At 40.3% G+C, this 17,240-nt stretch overlaps 1 protein-coding gene across 4 annotated transcripts in view; it reads right to left on the bottom strand.

The window, feature by feature from the left end:
- Nucleotides 1-17,240, bottom strand: part of NEK11 (NIMA related kinase 11) — a 99,522-nt gene that overhangs the window by 1,343 nt on the left and 80,939 nt on the right. The gene's annotated exons all lie outside the window — the stretch shown is intronic.

The raw sequence follows: 17,240 nt of genomic DNA, 5'->3' as shown, positions 1-17,240 counted from the left end.
GATATCATTATAACCAAAAGGAGCCAACCCCAGTCAAAAATACACCAGTGGAATTTTATGTGAACAAACACATTTCAGGATTCATTGCTTTATTTTAGCTTCTATCAAATAACAAGGAAACCGTTGTGCAAGCTCAGCATGAGCTAACTGACATTTTTTTCTTTTCCTACAGCACTCTCCTTTTATCAGAAGACAGATCTGTAATTCAGCAGCAAAGAATACACTCACAGGATCTTAATGTTGATTTACAAAGACGATCCATTTGCAAACTGCAAGACAATGAATAGAACTTCTTTTTAAAGGCAAACATCTTTACCTTCCTATGTCACCAGCCACAGGTGACATAAAATTTTCCACTCAGTGATGGATTCATAATATTTTTGATGAAAATATTGGAGTAATCTTCCTTCAGCATATCAGAAACTATATGCCTGCTCTGCACACATCTGCCACAGGAACTGTGCTGTTTTCTTTCTTTTATGTGTTAGAGAAGTTGATATTTGATTGTCTTTAACTTCAGACTTGCACATTTCAGGAGTAATCATGCCCTTCCCTTAGTCAGAAACTGAGCTGGAACAATTGGGATCACTTTGTGGAAACATCTGCAATTTGTATTAAAAAATGTCTTATTTTGGTTAGGTAAAGTTGTGGTAAGCAACCTTTCCTCCCACTATGATTTTTCTAGGATTTCAAGAGTATTTGGGGTTTTGGTTGGTTGGGGTTTTTTTTGCTGGGGGGTGTGTGGTGGGTTTTTTTCTCCAGAAAATCCATCATGGCATGAAGACCTCTTCAATAAACCTCTTCAGCATATCTGAGTAAGGTTTCTCTGACAAATTATTCTTACATACTAAAATGAACTAGTGGTATCTGAGATTCTAATGCTCTCACACATTTCTCAAGCATCACACATATTGTGTCTCTAGCATGTTAAAATATTTGATGCCTTAACACTTTGCTTGGTGGTAATTCTTTTAGTCAAAAAGGAGGTACTAGGAAATGAGCCATACAGTGTTCCAAAATGTCAGCCTCAATGTCTGTGCTCAGGTTTGCCTTCCACTGAGTCTCTGTCACACACTGCTTTCTACAAATTTCGATCGCAGTAAACTGAGAGGATGACCCACAGAGTTGTCCCAAGATGGGAACTGCTTCATGTATCACCCCAGAATTGAGCTGCCTACTACTTATGAAGGAGCTGCTGGTGGCCCTGGGCTCATTCTGCCCACAGTCAGGCTCCAGCCAGCGCCTGGGTTACAGGGCAGCAGGGAGCTGGGACATGCTCAGCTTCTGGCCATGCCAAGGATCACCCTTTCTGAGCTGTACAGGAGCAGAGAAAGGGGTCAGAGCTGTCTCCTGGTGCCAGCATTAAGGCTTAGCACTCTAATACTCTGCGCTGGGTTCAGCACAAGCACACACAAGACTTCCCAGAAGCAGCTTAAATGGTTAAACCTGCACACTGCCCCCCAACACCACCACGTGCTCCAGTTGGACTTTTTTTGCTGATATTGCACTGATTTTGCTATGTGTCTAACACCAGGGCAAGGCCAACAGTTCTAACCCGATAACATGATTCACCTAAAGGGGTAGCTGCTTTTCATCTGTGGTCATCCTGTTATTGCTGAGGAATAACATCGTTATAGTGAGATTGCAGCCAGTAAAATTTCCACATTATGTAAATTCCTCCATTCTCAGAAAATTGTTTCAAAGAATTTTAGTTTATTGTTTCTTAAACTTCATTTGGTGTGAAAGCATACCATTTCCTCAGTAATGCAGAACCACTTTATTAGCATATAACGGACTTCTGAAAAAACCTGTTATTATATACAGTAGGAACTACTGCTGCTAAAAATGGACAATACATCTAACATGGTATTTTTGCCTGAAGGATATCCTAGGTGACTACTCTGATCTCACAAGGAGGAAACACTTCTCCTCACATCCCGCCTGCTGTCTGCTTTTCTGCAGCTTGGTCGTGCTCAGCTGTGATCTCCCCCTTCGGCTACATATTACCCCTCCTGTTGCCTCCTGACACAGAAGCGGATTGGGAACTTGGGGCAGAGAAAGCCAAGACCCAGGATGAGAAGCCACAGGGCCAAGCTCCAGACCTGATCCAGTCCTGCTTCCCGTAACTAGAAACTGCCCCTTTTTTTTCTAACAATGGTGCCGTTTAGGGAAAACTAAAACTCTTGGAAGTGATTCATTCTCAGACACTGAAAGCCTAGGGATTACATTAGCAATGAAAGCTAAACAGGGATTTGTTTGGCAAATAATGTACATTTCTTCACAAATCAGAAATATCACCGTATTTCTCTCCAATGGTTAAAAATGAAGACACGAGAAGCTATCACCGCTACTTCATCAATGCCTTTACTGACTCCTCTCTCCCTCTTAGACAAGTACGTTTAATCTTTTGGCAGTCCTGTCTATTTAAAGATGAAAATTAAGCAAACACATATCTTGGGAGTATTGCTACTGCTAATAAATGTGACCTGCAGACTTGAATCTTTTCAGTTTAGCTTGGCAGAGCATGCAAATCAGCTAATCTGTATAATAGCTGATACAATAGCATTAGGGGAAAAGTGATCCTAGGTTGAAAATTAAGGGGTAGGTAACAAAAATTATAACCTGCTTTTACAAAAGAAGACATCAGGCTCTGTTTGGACTCGAGCGCTGCATTAATGTGAGTCTGCTACCACATCATGCATTTTCTGTGACAGAGGCAGAAAGGTGGGATCTAAGACAGTCAATGTCAAACAGACGGTACTGAGTGAATCTATCATCCTGACGGAGGGAGAGTGATGGTGCCTTCCTGGAAAGCAAGGTTTGCCCATTACGGCCCTGATCCTGTGCTAGGGGATACTGTTCCATCCCTGTGAAGTCCTACAGAGGCACAATTATGGATTTTGCACCTCCCTTGTGTTTATAGTTATTTCAATTTCACATGCAAATCTGCATTTACAGTTTTGAAATGGTTAAAAGCCTTACCACCAAATGTGCTGTGAGAAGAAGTACAAAGCTCCCATTTGGCTGTTCTCTGATTTACTGGCATTTACTCTTTTTGTGCTATCTCATAGCTCACTCACCTACAAACTCACTATTTTCCCCCCAGAAAGGAGCCATCATCCCTTTCTCAGCCAAGACTACACATGCAAAGGGGGTACCTGACACCCGGGATTTCATTACTCTGACAAGCTCCGTGGGCCAGAACCCCGTCCCACACTGCCCTAAATTGTTTTTCACTTTGCTGAAATCAAAGGAGTTACATCAACCTCTACCAGCCAAGGGTCTGACCCAGGGTGATACACACTAACATGCTGAAATGCAATCTCTCAGATTGTTCTTTATTTTGTTTCACTGTGTTACGAAGGCTTAGATATACAGAGGGATTAATTGCTGGCATTTGAGCACTCTGTTTCCTAACTTTTCAGCATCTTGTTCATGGAATGATATTTACAGCTCTGTGGTTGAACTCTGTTCTCTCTGTACAATGCGGTCACCCAAAAAAGGTCATTTACCCAACACAGCAGCCCATGACAACTGAAGGAAGGTATATCCTAAATCTGACACTTGTCTGGCTTTATAGGAAAGTTGGGAATCACCTCTGTCCACCCAGGACAAACAGCAATTCAGCATGGCCACATAGGTACACATTTGTCCCCTTTTAGAGCATTCACCCAAAGATCTGGAAACCTGGGGCTAGGAGGAGATTCAAACCCACACCTCCCAGAGCAGTACCATAATCACCCATCAGACAGGGGGACGAAGGACTCTCCTTCACCTTCCTTCTGATTTGTATGAAAGCTGATGTATTGGGCCAGAAGAGAATGAGACATGATGGAGGCTAACTCTGGATAGACTGAGGACCAAGGACAACACTGGAGGTATGTGCAAATATTATTTTTATGAAACAGTCCCTGGATAAAATAGTATGTGCCGTCATTGGAGTCCTTCAGTCCTTGGGACTGAAATCCAGGTTGCCACATGGAAGTGAGTGCCCTCCTTGCGAACTACAAGAGATTCAACAGTGAGGCCAACTTCCCTCACTCCTTCTGGCTGCAGAGAGCAGTCCCAATGTGCCAGGCAGAGAAGGCACAGGGATGGGGACCTCCACAGCCTGGAGGCATGCTCTGACCACCAACCTACTGGCTGGACAGCAGATATTGCCAGGCCCCACACTAGCATCCATGGAAGCTGTGGTTTGAAATAAAACGCCTCTCGCTGACAGCTTTTCTGCAACACACTATCCACGCCTAGAGAAAATTAACTGGAACAAGCCACAGAGATATCTGATTTGTGGATAATGAGGGGTCTGGGCATGAGAGAGACTTGGTTCTGTCAAGGATAAGGTGCTTCTGAGCATGTGAGAAGTGGTATGAATATCAGCAAAATCATAGGCACTTACTGCTTTGACTCACTGCCAGAGTGAGAGGGGAGCTAAACAGGAGCCTTGAGAATCGCAATTTTATACTCAGGGTGTCTAAAAATGTTCCAAGTCATCTAGTGGATCTGGGCCCGAATGAATTTATTGGGCTATCTGGTGATTTGCAGTTGATTTCCTACGCATCAGTGCAAAATTACTAAAATTTGACAATATAATAATGTTGTGTTCTCAACTGGCTGAGGAAGTTGTAAATCTTTCCCTGGGTGAACAAAGAATTTTCTATTATCCCGTGGGTCTTTATTTTGACTATTCTGCTACTAGCTACATATTAGCATTTCCTTTCTGGTCTGGAGATCAATTACAATACACCTACCTTTATGCAGCCCTGACAAAAGCCACAAAACAAGATTAATGCTTAAGTTTGCGCTCCTCTGTGGGCGTTAGCAGCTGGGTTAATATTTCTCAACAGCTTGTCATTGCCTGCCTTGAAGGATAACTATGACACAAATAAGCAGCTAAGGAGGTTTTCAGCTTCTCACTTTCGAATGTCATTCAGCATGATAGCGACTATCATTTAAAACCATTCTGCCCTCCTTCTTCCACCCCCAAAGGGAAGCAGCACTTTCTGCTGGCAAACACAGAGTTTTCACTAGTGTCTCCAGGGAGCTGCAGCGTGGTCCGCGCTCGGGAGCAAGGAGAGGGTCTGCAGCTGCCGAGTCACCACGCTCGGGCACAAGTCACTACCGAGCACACCAGAACGACACCATGAAAGTCCCTCTGGATCAGGCATCTCACTGCTGCCGCAGCAGACGACAAACACGCGGCTCCTACGCCAACCACAGAAAATACAGTTATTTCAAAATACTAATATTATTCATGGCAACCTAATGTAAACCTTAAAAAAAGAAGCTTTCTGTACATGGAATATCCATTCCAGTGGACATTTATTTATCCTTGCAGATGCAGCCAGGCCACCTGCATCCTATATCAACAAGCATATTGTAGATCAGGAGGCAAATCGGTCGTGATTAGGGCTCATGGGGCATGAAAGCAAGCGCGGGGATCTTTGAAAGAATAATTTCAGCAGATTTCACTAAATTCTGTACTCTGTAACTCAAGGGTATCCCTACGGAGTCCAGCAGTATTACTTAAGATTCCCATCAATACAACCAACTTTGATTTGTCCCCAAATGTGTTATTTCTAAGCTTTTGTTTATTAACCTTATATTTCTCTTTAAAACAGAGCACAAACCAGCAGTAACATGAATCTTGGTGAAAAAGATTGTTACATTTATCTCCTGAAATGACTCTGCAAAAGAATCAGGAAATTACATGTCTTTGATCTCATACAAAATCTTGTTTTCTAGCTGTACCAGAAAATCTTAGAATATCTGCTACAGCACCTCATGGTTCAGTAAACAAACAGGTTTATCTCAGTTAAAACACAAAAGGTCCCTTTCCTCTCAAGTTATCTTCCTGTCATTTGGTATGTTGGCATTACTGACTGTGAATGATTAAAACTTCTCTGAGACTTGAAAGAAAGTGCTCTGGGTTCAAAACTGCATTTGCAGCAAAGCTTGTCTGTTGCTCTATAAAGACCCTTTGAGATCTGCTAGAAGTGCATTATAAGTTCCATGATTATTTTTTTTAGGAACTTATTGCTAAAGGTAGGGCAATACCTTTCTAGTTCTGACAGCTGTTCAGTCTTGGGAATGTGAAAAGTATCGCAACGTCTAAGAAAAGGGTTTATTAAAAAAAAAAAAAAGGAAATTGAAAGAAGTATGATATAAAAGCTAGTAAAAGAAAATCTGAATTGTTAATATTAGCCCCTACCTTCACCTTCAAGCCTCAGTGGACTTTGACTTTCATCATATTACTGCTGAATGAAAATTTCTTCACTTGAAGACACAATGATAATTTTCATAATTCATCCTTAATTACTTCATAATTTCTGAATTAAAGCACCTTAATTTGATTGCAAACAAAACTCTCTGATGTCCTACTTCAAAGACTGGCAAAATCTAAAGCATGTTTAGAACATATTTTCCCATGAGCTAAGCAGGATCTTATTATTAAAAGCTGTAGACACACAGCTGAAGAAATATCAACAATAATATTCTCCCCGCATCTCATTTTCTGAGATAAATGAATTTGTAAAATAGTAATTGAAGCTGACATCTGCTCTTGGAAGAAGCGTGAATTAGAATTTAGAGCTGGTAGTTGAATTCTAGCTACTACTAATTTAGAATATAGTTTGTCATAAGAGAAATTTTTTTTTGTTTTTCCCACAGAAAAAAGAAAGTCACAACAAAACAAGGTCATTTAAATCAAACCTGAATATGGCAATTTTAAAGTCTTCCTATATTAACAAATTTACTGCTGATACTAAAAATGAAAAAAAAGAAACAAGTTTGCTTATATAGAGCTATTCTTCAGGAGGTAAGACAGGTGAAAATGACAGTATAGTCCCCATGAAGAATTATCTGAAACACACTTCCCTGGGCTGCAGGCTCTTTATACACATTCTGAGATTTCCTAGCCTTGGAGAAATAATTTTAAATAACATCCTGGTTTTAACAGTGTCATGGCATACAAAGAGTCTTTGAAAAGTCATCAGTTCAACTTATTCAGCATCATTGGTGAAGATCAAGCAAAAATTCAAGGCACATTCGATACATACCTGATGCCATCTACTTTGTTTATCAATGCTTTTGTTTTAGATAAATATGTCTGAAGAGCAGCACAACACACTGCTGCTTCTTGAATGTGGGCATGCAAGGATACAGTAGTTATCTCTGAAGTCAATAATTATATACAGCTTCATAAGAGTTTAAAAGTAGGAATATAATTGCAATCTCTTTTGTTCAGCTGTGTGGTAATTCAGAGTTAATACTGATTTTCTCTTCCACGGCTTGAATTGGTGGTGGTGGGGGTCCTCTCCTGATTTAGGGTCTTGCACCAAAATGACAGTTATAAAACTAACAATTTGCCCATCAGAGAAGGGAAAAGATACAGACTTATGCATTTCAATGAAACAATCATAATATTACATATTACTACATACATAATTTTGGTCAACCTGAGCACTGTCTTTATCCACATTGCATCAAACGTTAATATTGGATGTAAAAAAATGCATTTCTAAGTTACCAATAAGCCAGTCCCATCAAAAGACTGTCAACATGTCAAGCATGTCAATGGAGAGATTAATGTAATCATCTGGTATGGAGCTGGACAATTATTGATAAAAACATCACAAGCCCCACAGTAATTTCCTAACAAACCTTCAGCTGGGCTTGGATATTGTACAGCAACAGGGGGAGATGAAGCAGCAGTTCTGGGCACCTCAATATGAGAGAGATGTCGAGGTGCTGGAGCGAGTGCAGAGGAGGGCAACGAAGCTGGTGAAGGGCCTGGAGAATAAATCTTATGAGGAGCGACTGAAGGAGCTGGGACTGTTTAGTTTGAGGAAGAGGAGGCTGAGGGGAGACCTCATCACTCTCTACAACTACGTGAAAGGACACTGTAGAGAGGTTGGTGGTGGTCTCTTCTCACAGGTAATTAGTGATAGAACAAGAGGGAACGGGTTCAGGCTGCAGCAGGGTAGGTTTAGGCTGGACATCAGGAAAAAATTCTTCACAGAAAGAGTGGTCAGACACTGGAATAGGCTGCCCAGGGAGGTGGTGGAGTCACCATCCCTGAATGTGTTTAAGACTCGTTTAGATGTGGTGTTAAGGGATATGGTGTAAGGGAGAACTTTGTAGAGTGGGGCTGATGGTTGGACTTGATGATCCCATGGGTCTTTTCCAACCTAAATGATTCTATGATTCTATGATTCAAGTGCTGAACTACGCTAAGTAACCATACCAGGTTATCATAAAAGTAGTAATACTTTTAAGTAACCCAATCAAAAAGACATTTTAAAAGTTAAAAATAAAAACAGCTGCTGTGGATTCTGAGATGCCCAGTTATGACAAGTATATATGCATCTATATATGTACACATAAAAATAGATATTGACATAGGCACAAATAACTGAGTAAAGTTTTTGTACATCAAACGTTTGGGCTTAGTTCACATCTATATCTACTGGAAGGGGCCTGAAAGTAGGTGGATTAAGTCCACAAGTTCTTTCAGGTCCGTTTCCACACCTGTAGCCCTGGAAAAAGTTCATAGTTAAGACCAATTCACATTCTGGCAGAGCCACACAATGACTACACCATACTGCAGAGGAAGAAAGAATAGCAATTATCAACTATGGACAGTAGATCTATGATTTTCAGAAAGACCTAGAAATGGTTATGCACTCAGTTTCTTCTGGCTCTTCACCTAGCTTTACAGAGGTATTTAGACATTTAAAGAGGCAGATAAGATGTCTAGTCCTTTTGATTTTTTTCCCAAAGAATAAACATTTAATACCTAAAGATTTTTCAAAATAGGACTCTAGTCATTCCTCTCTCAAAAATCTCTTGGAAAATCAAATAATACTACATCTAGCTGTCTGAAAATATGGTATATAAAAGACTAGTGAAGAATTCTATTAAGCCTAACAGAAACATAACAATCAGAATATAATATCTAAATAATTTGTTTCAGCTAGTAGACGCACAGAGATAAAACCCAAGCTTGCTGTGAAACATGACTGAGCCAGAAAAATTACCATTAAGCTAAAGCGTATTTTTGCAATGCTCAGTTCTTCTCTTCAGGATCAAAATTATTTTTCTGCAGAAAAGTTAATGGAGATACATGTCTGAGGTGTTACCCTAAAACTAAGAGCAAGGTTAGGCCTTACAAGTACTATTATCCTCTGGTTTTGTCCCAACCTTTGGCCATGTCTGGTTAATGTAAACATAGGACACGTCCTACGGTAAACGTAGCGCAGTCAGTTTGGTATCTCCAAATCCTGAAGCCCGACAACTCATGAAAACAAGCTGCTCAGCAATGAGGTTCACCGCAGAGGGAGACAGACCTGCAACAAAGCCACCCTCAACGCTGCTGCACCCTCAGAAGTGGTGGGTGCTCCCTTTGGAGTGATGGCAAATGCGGTGTCTTGGGTCTGCTAACCTCTCCTTCGTGCAAGACAGTCTGCATGCTGCCCAAGCCTCTGGTATTTTATCCCGTGGGTATTGTTTATGATAGCAGCTCTGCATTGCTCACCTCCTTCCAGACGGGGAACATGAGATGTATACCTTAGTGACTTATGTATAGAAAGGAACGAAATCACTATGTGTTAACTGGGAAAAAAACACGGTGAAGGAATGAAGGAAAAGGACAGATTTTCCTTACAGACAAGCATGGTATTAGAGTAGCAAGCAGATGAAGACAAAAGTAGAGGAAAGAGTAAACATCGATAGCCCTGGCAAGGTTTTGGTCAATGCCCTTTGTGTATTCCCTACCTATTTTTCTCCCAAGTGTCTCTGTAAACTTCCCAAGGTTGCGATGCTGCATCTAGTAAACACTGTCAAGATTCTTCAAGTGGTCCTGGACTGAAAACAGACTGTATGATTAATGCCACATGAAAGCATTCTCATATTTGCAAACTATTGTCAAAATCAAGGTGCTAGAAAACTGAGCAGCTCAATCTGTGTATAATGTATGCACAGCAAGCGAAACTAGGGAAATCATGCTTTTTGTGCAAAACAGAAAGATGTGTCAGTCTAATTCTCCTAGTGTTTTGAGTGTTTGGGGCTACTTGACATTTTAAAATGAGTGAGTCTATACTTATAATTTTATGTGTTTTGTTACTGGATAAAAACTCTCTCTAGTGCTAAAGCAATTATAACACTACTGTCCACTTCAAAAAAATTCTTAAAAATTCAGGATAAGAGACTGGCTCGTGAATCTATGACATGTAGCTCAGTAGAGAAGCTGAAAAAGTCTGAGTTTCCTTTATATATCTAAATTCACAAAATCTTACACTTTAAGGGTTGGACCTGAGGTTTAAGTAACATCCAAAATGTGCACCACGATGAACATCCCAAGAAAATACATCAAAGTTTAATTACATCCTGTTGTATGTTAGCTAACAGATACACTCACTCTAGCTGCTCGGTTTGTTCACTTCATTCATTCCAAAGTGCTAAGTAACGCTGCTAAGAACTGCTGAAATGATGGCATTGACAGGTGACATACTCTTCCCATCCCCAGATGCAGAATGGAGAGGAGCAGTATAAGCTTCTCAAAGAACAATCTACGACTTGCAAGAAACACAAGTACAGGCAAAAGCAAAGTGAATGGTCACCCAGCCTAATTTTATACACTTACCTTAGTTGGCTGCCACCTTTGGCACCAGCGTGAGAGAAACAAAACTCCTACAGGTAAAATCAGAATAGGAGCCTAAAACATACGTTCTAAACTATCCTGTGTCTTTCCACAGAGGGGGCCCAGAGAAGTTCATAGGCACCTAGGAAAGGTTGCTATAATTGGGCTGTGTGAATATCCTCCTGTATGACTACTCCATTCAATGTCTGATTAAGCCAGGCAGTTGAATATTTGCATAACCTTAAGCATCTGTTGTCTTTCTGAAGATGATAGATGACTTCTGTTTAACATTATGAACATGATGAAGCACTTCACTGACCTGGGACCTTAATCTTTGGCACCCTTTCTAGGACAACAAATGAAGCAACTAAACATAAATATTTGTGGCCCGTTTTACACTGAGATACAGCAAATAAACTAGTATTGATTCAACTTAGGCTACAGAGCTGGGGGCTTCATGCTGGAGACTACTTCAGAGAAGCAAATACATGTTCTATATTGCAGACTGGTTGAAAACCCAAGAACATCTGGATTAGTGACCTGGGATTTTAATATGTAATTCCATTTTCCATAATTGTCAGGCTAGAGAAATACATACATGCTACCTTCAAAAGCAAGCAAAAAAAAAAATGATAAAACATACTGTTCTCGCCAAATACCTTTCAGTAGCAGCTGTTGAATTCCTGCATTGCTTGTAGCTGGCAGGGCAGCACATTAAGATCTATATAATCAGCACACCCCCATCTAACAATTAAATGATGGATCACTTCCAACTTTCGCTGAGCTCAGGCGTATCGGAGCTTGCCGTGAAGAATACCAGAGGCCCTAAAGCTGAACAACCACTAAAATTGAAGGCCAACAGCTGTAACACTCTGGAGACATGGAATGAATGCTCTTGACCATTTTAAAGATGCCATCATTTCCAACTTAAACATACAGAACTTCCGTCCTGTTACGGCAGGGAAACAGACTCAACATGCAAGCGTAAAACCTGAGGTTTGTTAATTCAGTTGCCAGCGCTTTCTATGTGACTCTGCATGTATTAGGCACAAAAGAAGTCACTAGTAATGAACAATTTCTAGAGAAAATTGGATCTTACTAAGTATTTTGGTTTATTTCTTGAATGGAAGGTAGTTGAGTTCTGAACTAATACAACAGATTTTCCAAGATTCACACATTTTCACACCTCTCCCCATCTACCACTCTAATCTTGAAGATGTACTTTGATGCATCTTAATACCAGGGATCACGCTGTTCCTGATACAAGGACAAAATGCTATCTGCATGCAGTCTGAACAAAAATGAGGATAGCACCCTAGAGGAGTCCTGAAGATTAGGAACCCCACCAGGAATTGAGCAGTGGCTTTCAAATGATCATCAGGAAGATATTCACATGATAACCATCTCCAGGGTGCCTCGGTCCCTTTGGAAGTGAGTAGAACTTGTCTCTTTGGGTGCTCTGAGATTTTACCTAGTTTTTCCTTCCTGGATGATAACAGTCCAAACCACTTAGCTGAGGAAGGCAGAGACAGAGGGCCAAGACAACAAGAGAGGCAGCCAGCTTTTGCTATGGAAAAGGCAACAGCACGGACAATGGGAAGAAGATGAATGAAGACCCACAGGAAATTGCCTGGGGATTTAGACCATCATCTCCAACTTCAGCCTTGAGGGACGACTACTATGTCTGCTGCAGAGGACTCCTGTACTCCTGGGCAATAGCCACTGCCTTGCTCACCTTCATTTCTTCTTAGGCAGGAAGAGCCCAGGATTCACCCATTCCCACTTTCTCTCTCAGTTGTTGCCTTGGGACAGCAACAGCCCACAAACCAGGAGCGTTCACTCACTTTCCCTGAAAGGAGCCAAGAACCAAGTTCCCAACTTGGTCACATAAAGGCAGGTTCAACTCTCCTAGCGTTCCTGGTTAGTTCTACTGTATTTTCACTTCATTTGCTTATAAAGCAAACAGCAAAATCAAAATATTTCAGACCTTCAAATCTGGGTCTGGAAGGTAAGTATGCAATTATCTTGAAATAGATTATCAGTAAAAGAAGAAGAAACTCACGGGTTAAGATGTTAACTTATTTCTGTGGTGAGCTCATTCGGCCTTAAACAATTAAGAGATGAAGATTGGCCTTTAAAAATGAGGTGTGAGAAAGGAAGTGACAAGCAGGATGGATATGTAAGTAATATTTTGGCTTAGCCGCGGCAAGATGTTTTGGGATCACCAGACAGAAATTATTACCAGAAAATGGAGTGTTCAGCAGAACAGCTGTGGTATGTGTTAAGAGGAAATTTCCTGCTCAAAAACATTCCAGGATCAATACTCTCAAGAATAATGTCCTCTATTCATCTGCAAAAAACAGCCATAGCTCAGACAGTGTCAATAAACTTCCTTACCAAATATGTCTTTCGTCTGTGAGAAAATATCTTATTCCTCATGCACGTTTACTTCATGACACCTTCAACACGACAGTCAATGGCAGTTAGAAGGTCACTGAGAATTCTTTCTATGGAAGTCTAAAAACCCGATTAGCTTTTCTATATTTGTTGCTTTTGTCTTCACCTAAAGCTGTCCTTGATGTCAATAACAAAACCAGTTTCAGAAGTCTCAGAGCTGACCCTTAGGAAGGTCCACCTAGCATCTAATAAAACACAAAATCAAGTAATCAGTTTCTTTACTGCAGTAGTTCAAAAATGTGCAGAAATAAGTTTACAAAAAGTCTTGTATACTTTAGGCATTTTTAGGACTACTTATCTTAAAGAATATCCAGTGCTTATTCAATGACTTCAGTATGACCTTTCTTTCTGAATTTTTAAGGTAAACGATATATTTGATGCCAATGTCACAAGCACAAGAAGCATATATGCATACTGCTCATGAGTGCAAATCAATAGTGTTATGAGCATTCACAGGAACAGAATAAAAATATCACCAAATGCCTTTTCTCCATGACTTCTGAAAGATGGCTTTACTTACACTCAGCAGGTGATGATGAAGTCTTTTTCCTGATCATGGTATGCTGCTGTGCGTAAGACTTCAGGGACTGACTAAGAAGTGCTTACTGCTGTGCAAAAGGATTTTAATTTACTTAAAATTTGGGGCATAAAAGCCTTTTCCTTTTACTGACATACATTTTATTGAATTCTAAGCTGCATATTAAAGTTCATGGCTATTAAAATGATGCATTGTATATATTCATGGATACCTCCACAAAGGAGCACAAAACACGCTGTACTAACTTTTTTTTCTTCATTTCCTACATTTTTATTTCTTTTCATATTTTCAGGAAAGAGAGAACAAGATATGCATTCTGTTCTATAGCTATTCCATCATTCAAAAACCAGCCTTACTCTGTACAACACAAATCCTGATTTTACAAAGCCAAGACATGAATTTTGACTGCAGTGCTGAAGAGGCTTCAAGGGAAAGCCTCCAGCCACTGGACAGCTGGGAAACGAATACTACATAATAGAGGGAGATGCAATTGTGAATATAGTCAACTGCACCAAAACCCCTAATAAGGTTTGTTCTTTTCCGCAAAATTTCTGCACACACTTGTCTTATTTCTCATCTTTGCTTCTCCGTTTTAGATCATAAAAACCTGCACAGACTTGAGATGTCAAGCGTGCATCATAAGACTTCGCACAGGTTTCTGTGCTTCTGCCAGGCCCTTCATTGTGCTCAAATTGTGGCTGAGGTGGTCAAAATCTTGGAAACAAGGGCCTCACAATAAAATAGAGTAAGCTATAAAGAAGTAGAAAAACTTTTTCAGCTAGAGATCTAAAGTTGGGCCTGTCTCTTTTAATGTAGTGCTGTTAGTTCAAGCCTGAAGAAAGCTTTGTGGTCGTCCACCGAGTTTTTCAAAAGCTGGCAGAAAAGAAGCTAGTGTTTGCTACAATGACTCTTCGAAAGCCTTTCCTTAGGGACAAAGCCAATCTTTCAGGCAATGCGTACTGCCAAAGCTTCTGACATCTTGTAAAGAAGACTGTGACAAGCTGTAGGGACCTCAGGGGAAACAGTAAAAGGAATAGATGGTGTAACAATTTGATCTGATGGTGAAAAAAAAAAAAGCTTTGGTTCGAGGAGTTGTTTCTGAAGAACAGCAGGGTTCTTTTCTGAGATGCATAGTTGGAAAGTCTCTATAGGGGAGCATCAGAGAATGGAAATTAATTTTTCCTCATGGATCTCTCTGGTGAAGATAATTTGGCTCTGGATAGCACGTGTCAGTAGAGCTTCTCAGACTGAGGCGTGCACCAAGTTACCCAGTACCATGGATGGGAACCACCATGAGAATGAGATGGTGGCTGAGACAGAAAATACCAAGAAACAGCTCCTCCTGTTTCCTGCATCTAACATGATTCCTCAGCTTAAAAGCCCAATATGAAGAATACGAGTCACACAACTCTGATTTATATATTTGCTTGACTTCCCACTGTTAACATGCAAGGCCTGGAAGGAGCGTAATGAGAAAAAGCTCAGCTAACCTTTGAGGGGGCTAGTTCAAGAAATAGAGATTTCTTAACACTGCAGAAGAACCCAATATCAAAATGCTTAGCACTGAAGTAGAAAGTTTTGCAGAGAGAATGAACTCTACTTGAAACGTAAAGTTAAATCTCTGCTGCTATAAACTTTATAGTGAATACTGATACCAAGTATAACAAACTAGAACTTGTTGTCACAGGAGCAGGTGATTTTATCATGACTTTTACTGAGAGGACAGCAATCAAAATGCTGTAACAGAGCGCAAGGGGAATTGGAAAGAAGATGACAGGGAAAATATTCAGGGACTGTAGAGAAGGAAGCTGGTGACTGAATCATAAACACTATCAGGTTATCTATAGGTTAAGCCCTGAGCCTTTTTTTTTTTTTACTTAAAATAGAAGAAGGCAAAGGACTTCGACCTACCATATTTGTGGTGACTCCCTGTAAGGACTTTTAGCATAACTTCCCTCTCACATGAATATAGGTATAAAGCCCGGCAAAAGAATACAGTAGAGGCTACGTAAATTGGCACTCCAATAAAGAGCAAGTCTCTTTAATGTCAAAGAATGCATTCAGTGCGGCATACTGCAATGACTCAAGGAATGAGCACATCACATCTTGTCAAGTGACTGTCCTGCTGCAGTTGTTTGTCAGCCCATATTATTCACATGTCAATTAAAAATGGCTAAAAGGCCCTTTTGCTGTCAGACTCTGTGTTGTTTTACATGAATCTACCATTTTTTCAGAACTAACGAGTTTCTTTCATTAATGTTACTTGCAATGTATAGGCACAATGCTTGCTTTCTGAGCAATTCATGACATAAAAAAGAGTGTTCCTCATCACAATCTATTGCTGTTAGCATCTGAAACTGGCACTGATCTCAAACCTTCGTACTTCTGTTTCTATAGTGACTTGACACCTAGACAGATTTCACTGCACTTCCACATTGTCTCCACTGCTCTTCTTTTCTGTTTCATCATAAGAACTCCAGCTACTCACTTTCTTTAAGACAAAATAACCACCTTCTCTCTTTCATTAGAAGCTGTCAACTGTAAGACCCCACCATAAGTCTGTGGCTTCCTGAGTAAAACTGAGTAGCACAAGTCTAAATTATGTTAGCCTTGCCTAAGCAGCTCTGCTGTGTGGATGAAGTACAACACATCATGTGAAGTTTGATGAGGGATGAGCAGAGCAGCTGAGGCTTCATGCATCATTCTGCAGCCAGATGTACTTCCTTCTTGCCACTGAAAATTCCCCCACTATCCTTTGTGTGCAGGCTGGCCACATGTAAGACTTTGCAAGCATCTCCTTGTGGATGCTGGGTACCATGCTCACCCACTTGTTTCTTAACACCCTAACTTCCAAGCAATTAACATACTCACTCACCATTACATATTCAGGAAGTGACAAGGTCGTAGTACGTTTAGGAGAAAGGGCAATAATCCGAGTAAATATTTTGATAGACTTCATTGCACACAAAAGGAGATCTGTACCTTTATTTACAAAAAAACCAAACCTAAACAAACCCAAAACATACCCCCTCTTAACTTGTTCTATTAAGGAATGTAACTTGAAAATCATTCATGGGTATGGTCTGATGAAAGTTCTCAAGATGCCACTTGGTTGGGTCTTTTGGCCTCAATACCCAGCTGACTGTTCTCATTCAGGAACAAAATGACTAGGAAAGTTTCCAAAACCAAGAAGTCTAATGCATTAAATGTGAATTACTGCAGTTAATCAGGCTTTTCATTAGCATATGGCTTGTTTATAAACTATTCTGCAATGTCACATTTCCAAAGGATCATATTCCAACTTTTTCATCATTTCATTACTTCCAAAATTTTCAGCATTTAACCACCACCATGTGCCTATCCTATCAGAACCAACAAACTGTGAAAACCATGAAAAAGCACTAGAAAAACAGAACTTGAAAGAAGCAAGTGATTTAATTGTACCTCAGCCCTAAAGGCAATGATCATAAAGTTCAAAATTTAAGGTTTATCCTGTAACCATGAGAACGCAAGATGAAGCTGTAAAATTAGTGAGCATTTTGACTAAACAAGTTCACCTTGCAACTAGTTGGCACAACATGATGCTTTTTTATTTTTATTTTTATA

The sequence above is a fragment of the Larus michahellis genome, chromosome 2 (genome assembly GCF_964199755.1).
Source record: "Larus michahellis chromosome 2, bLarMic1.1, whole genome shotgun sequence".
NCBI classification, from domain to species: Eukaryota; Metazoa; Chordata; class Aves; order Charadriiformes; family Laridae; genus Larus; species Larus michahellis.
Note: the sequence above shows the minus strand (reverse complement) of the source record. Positions and strands in the feature narration are given on the sequence as shown.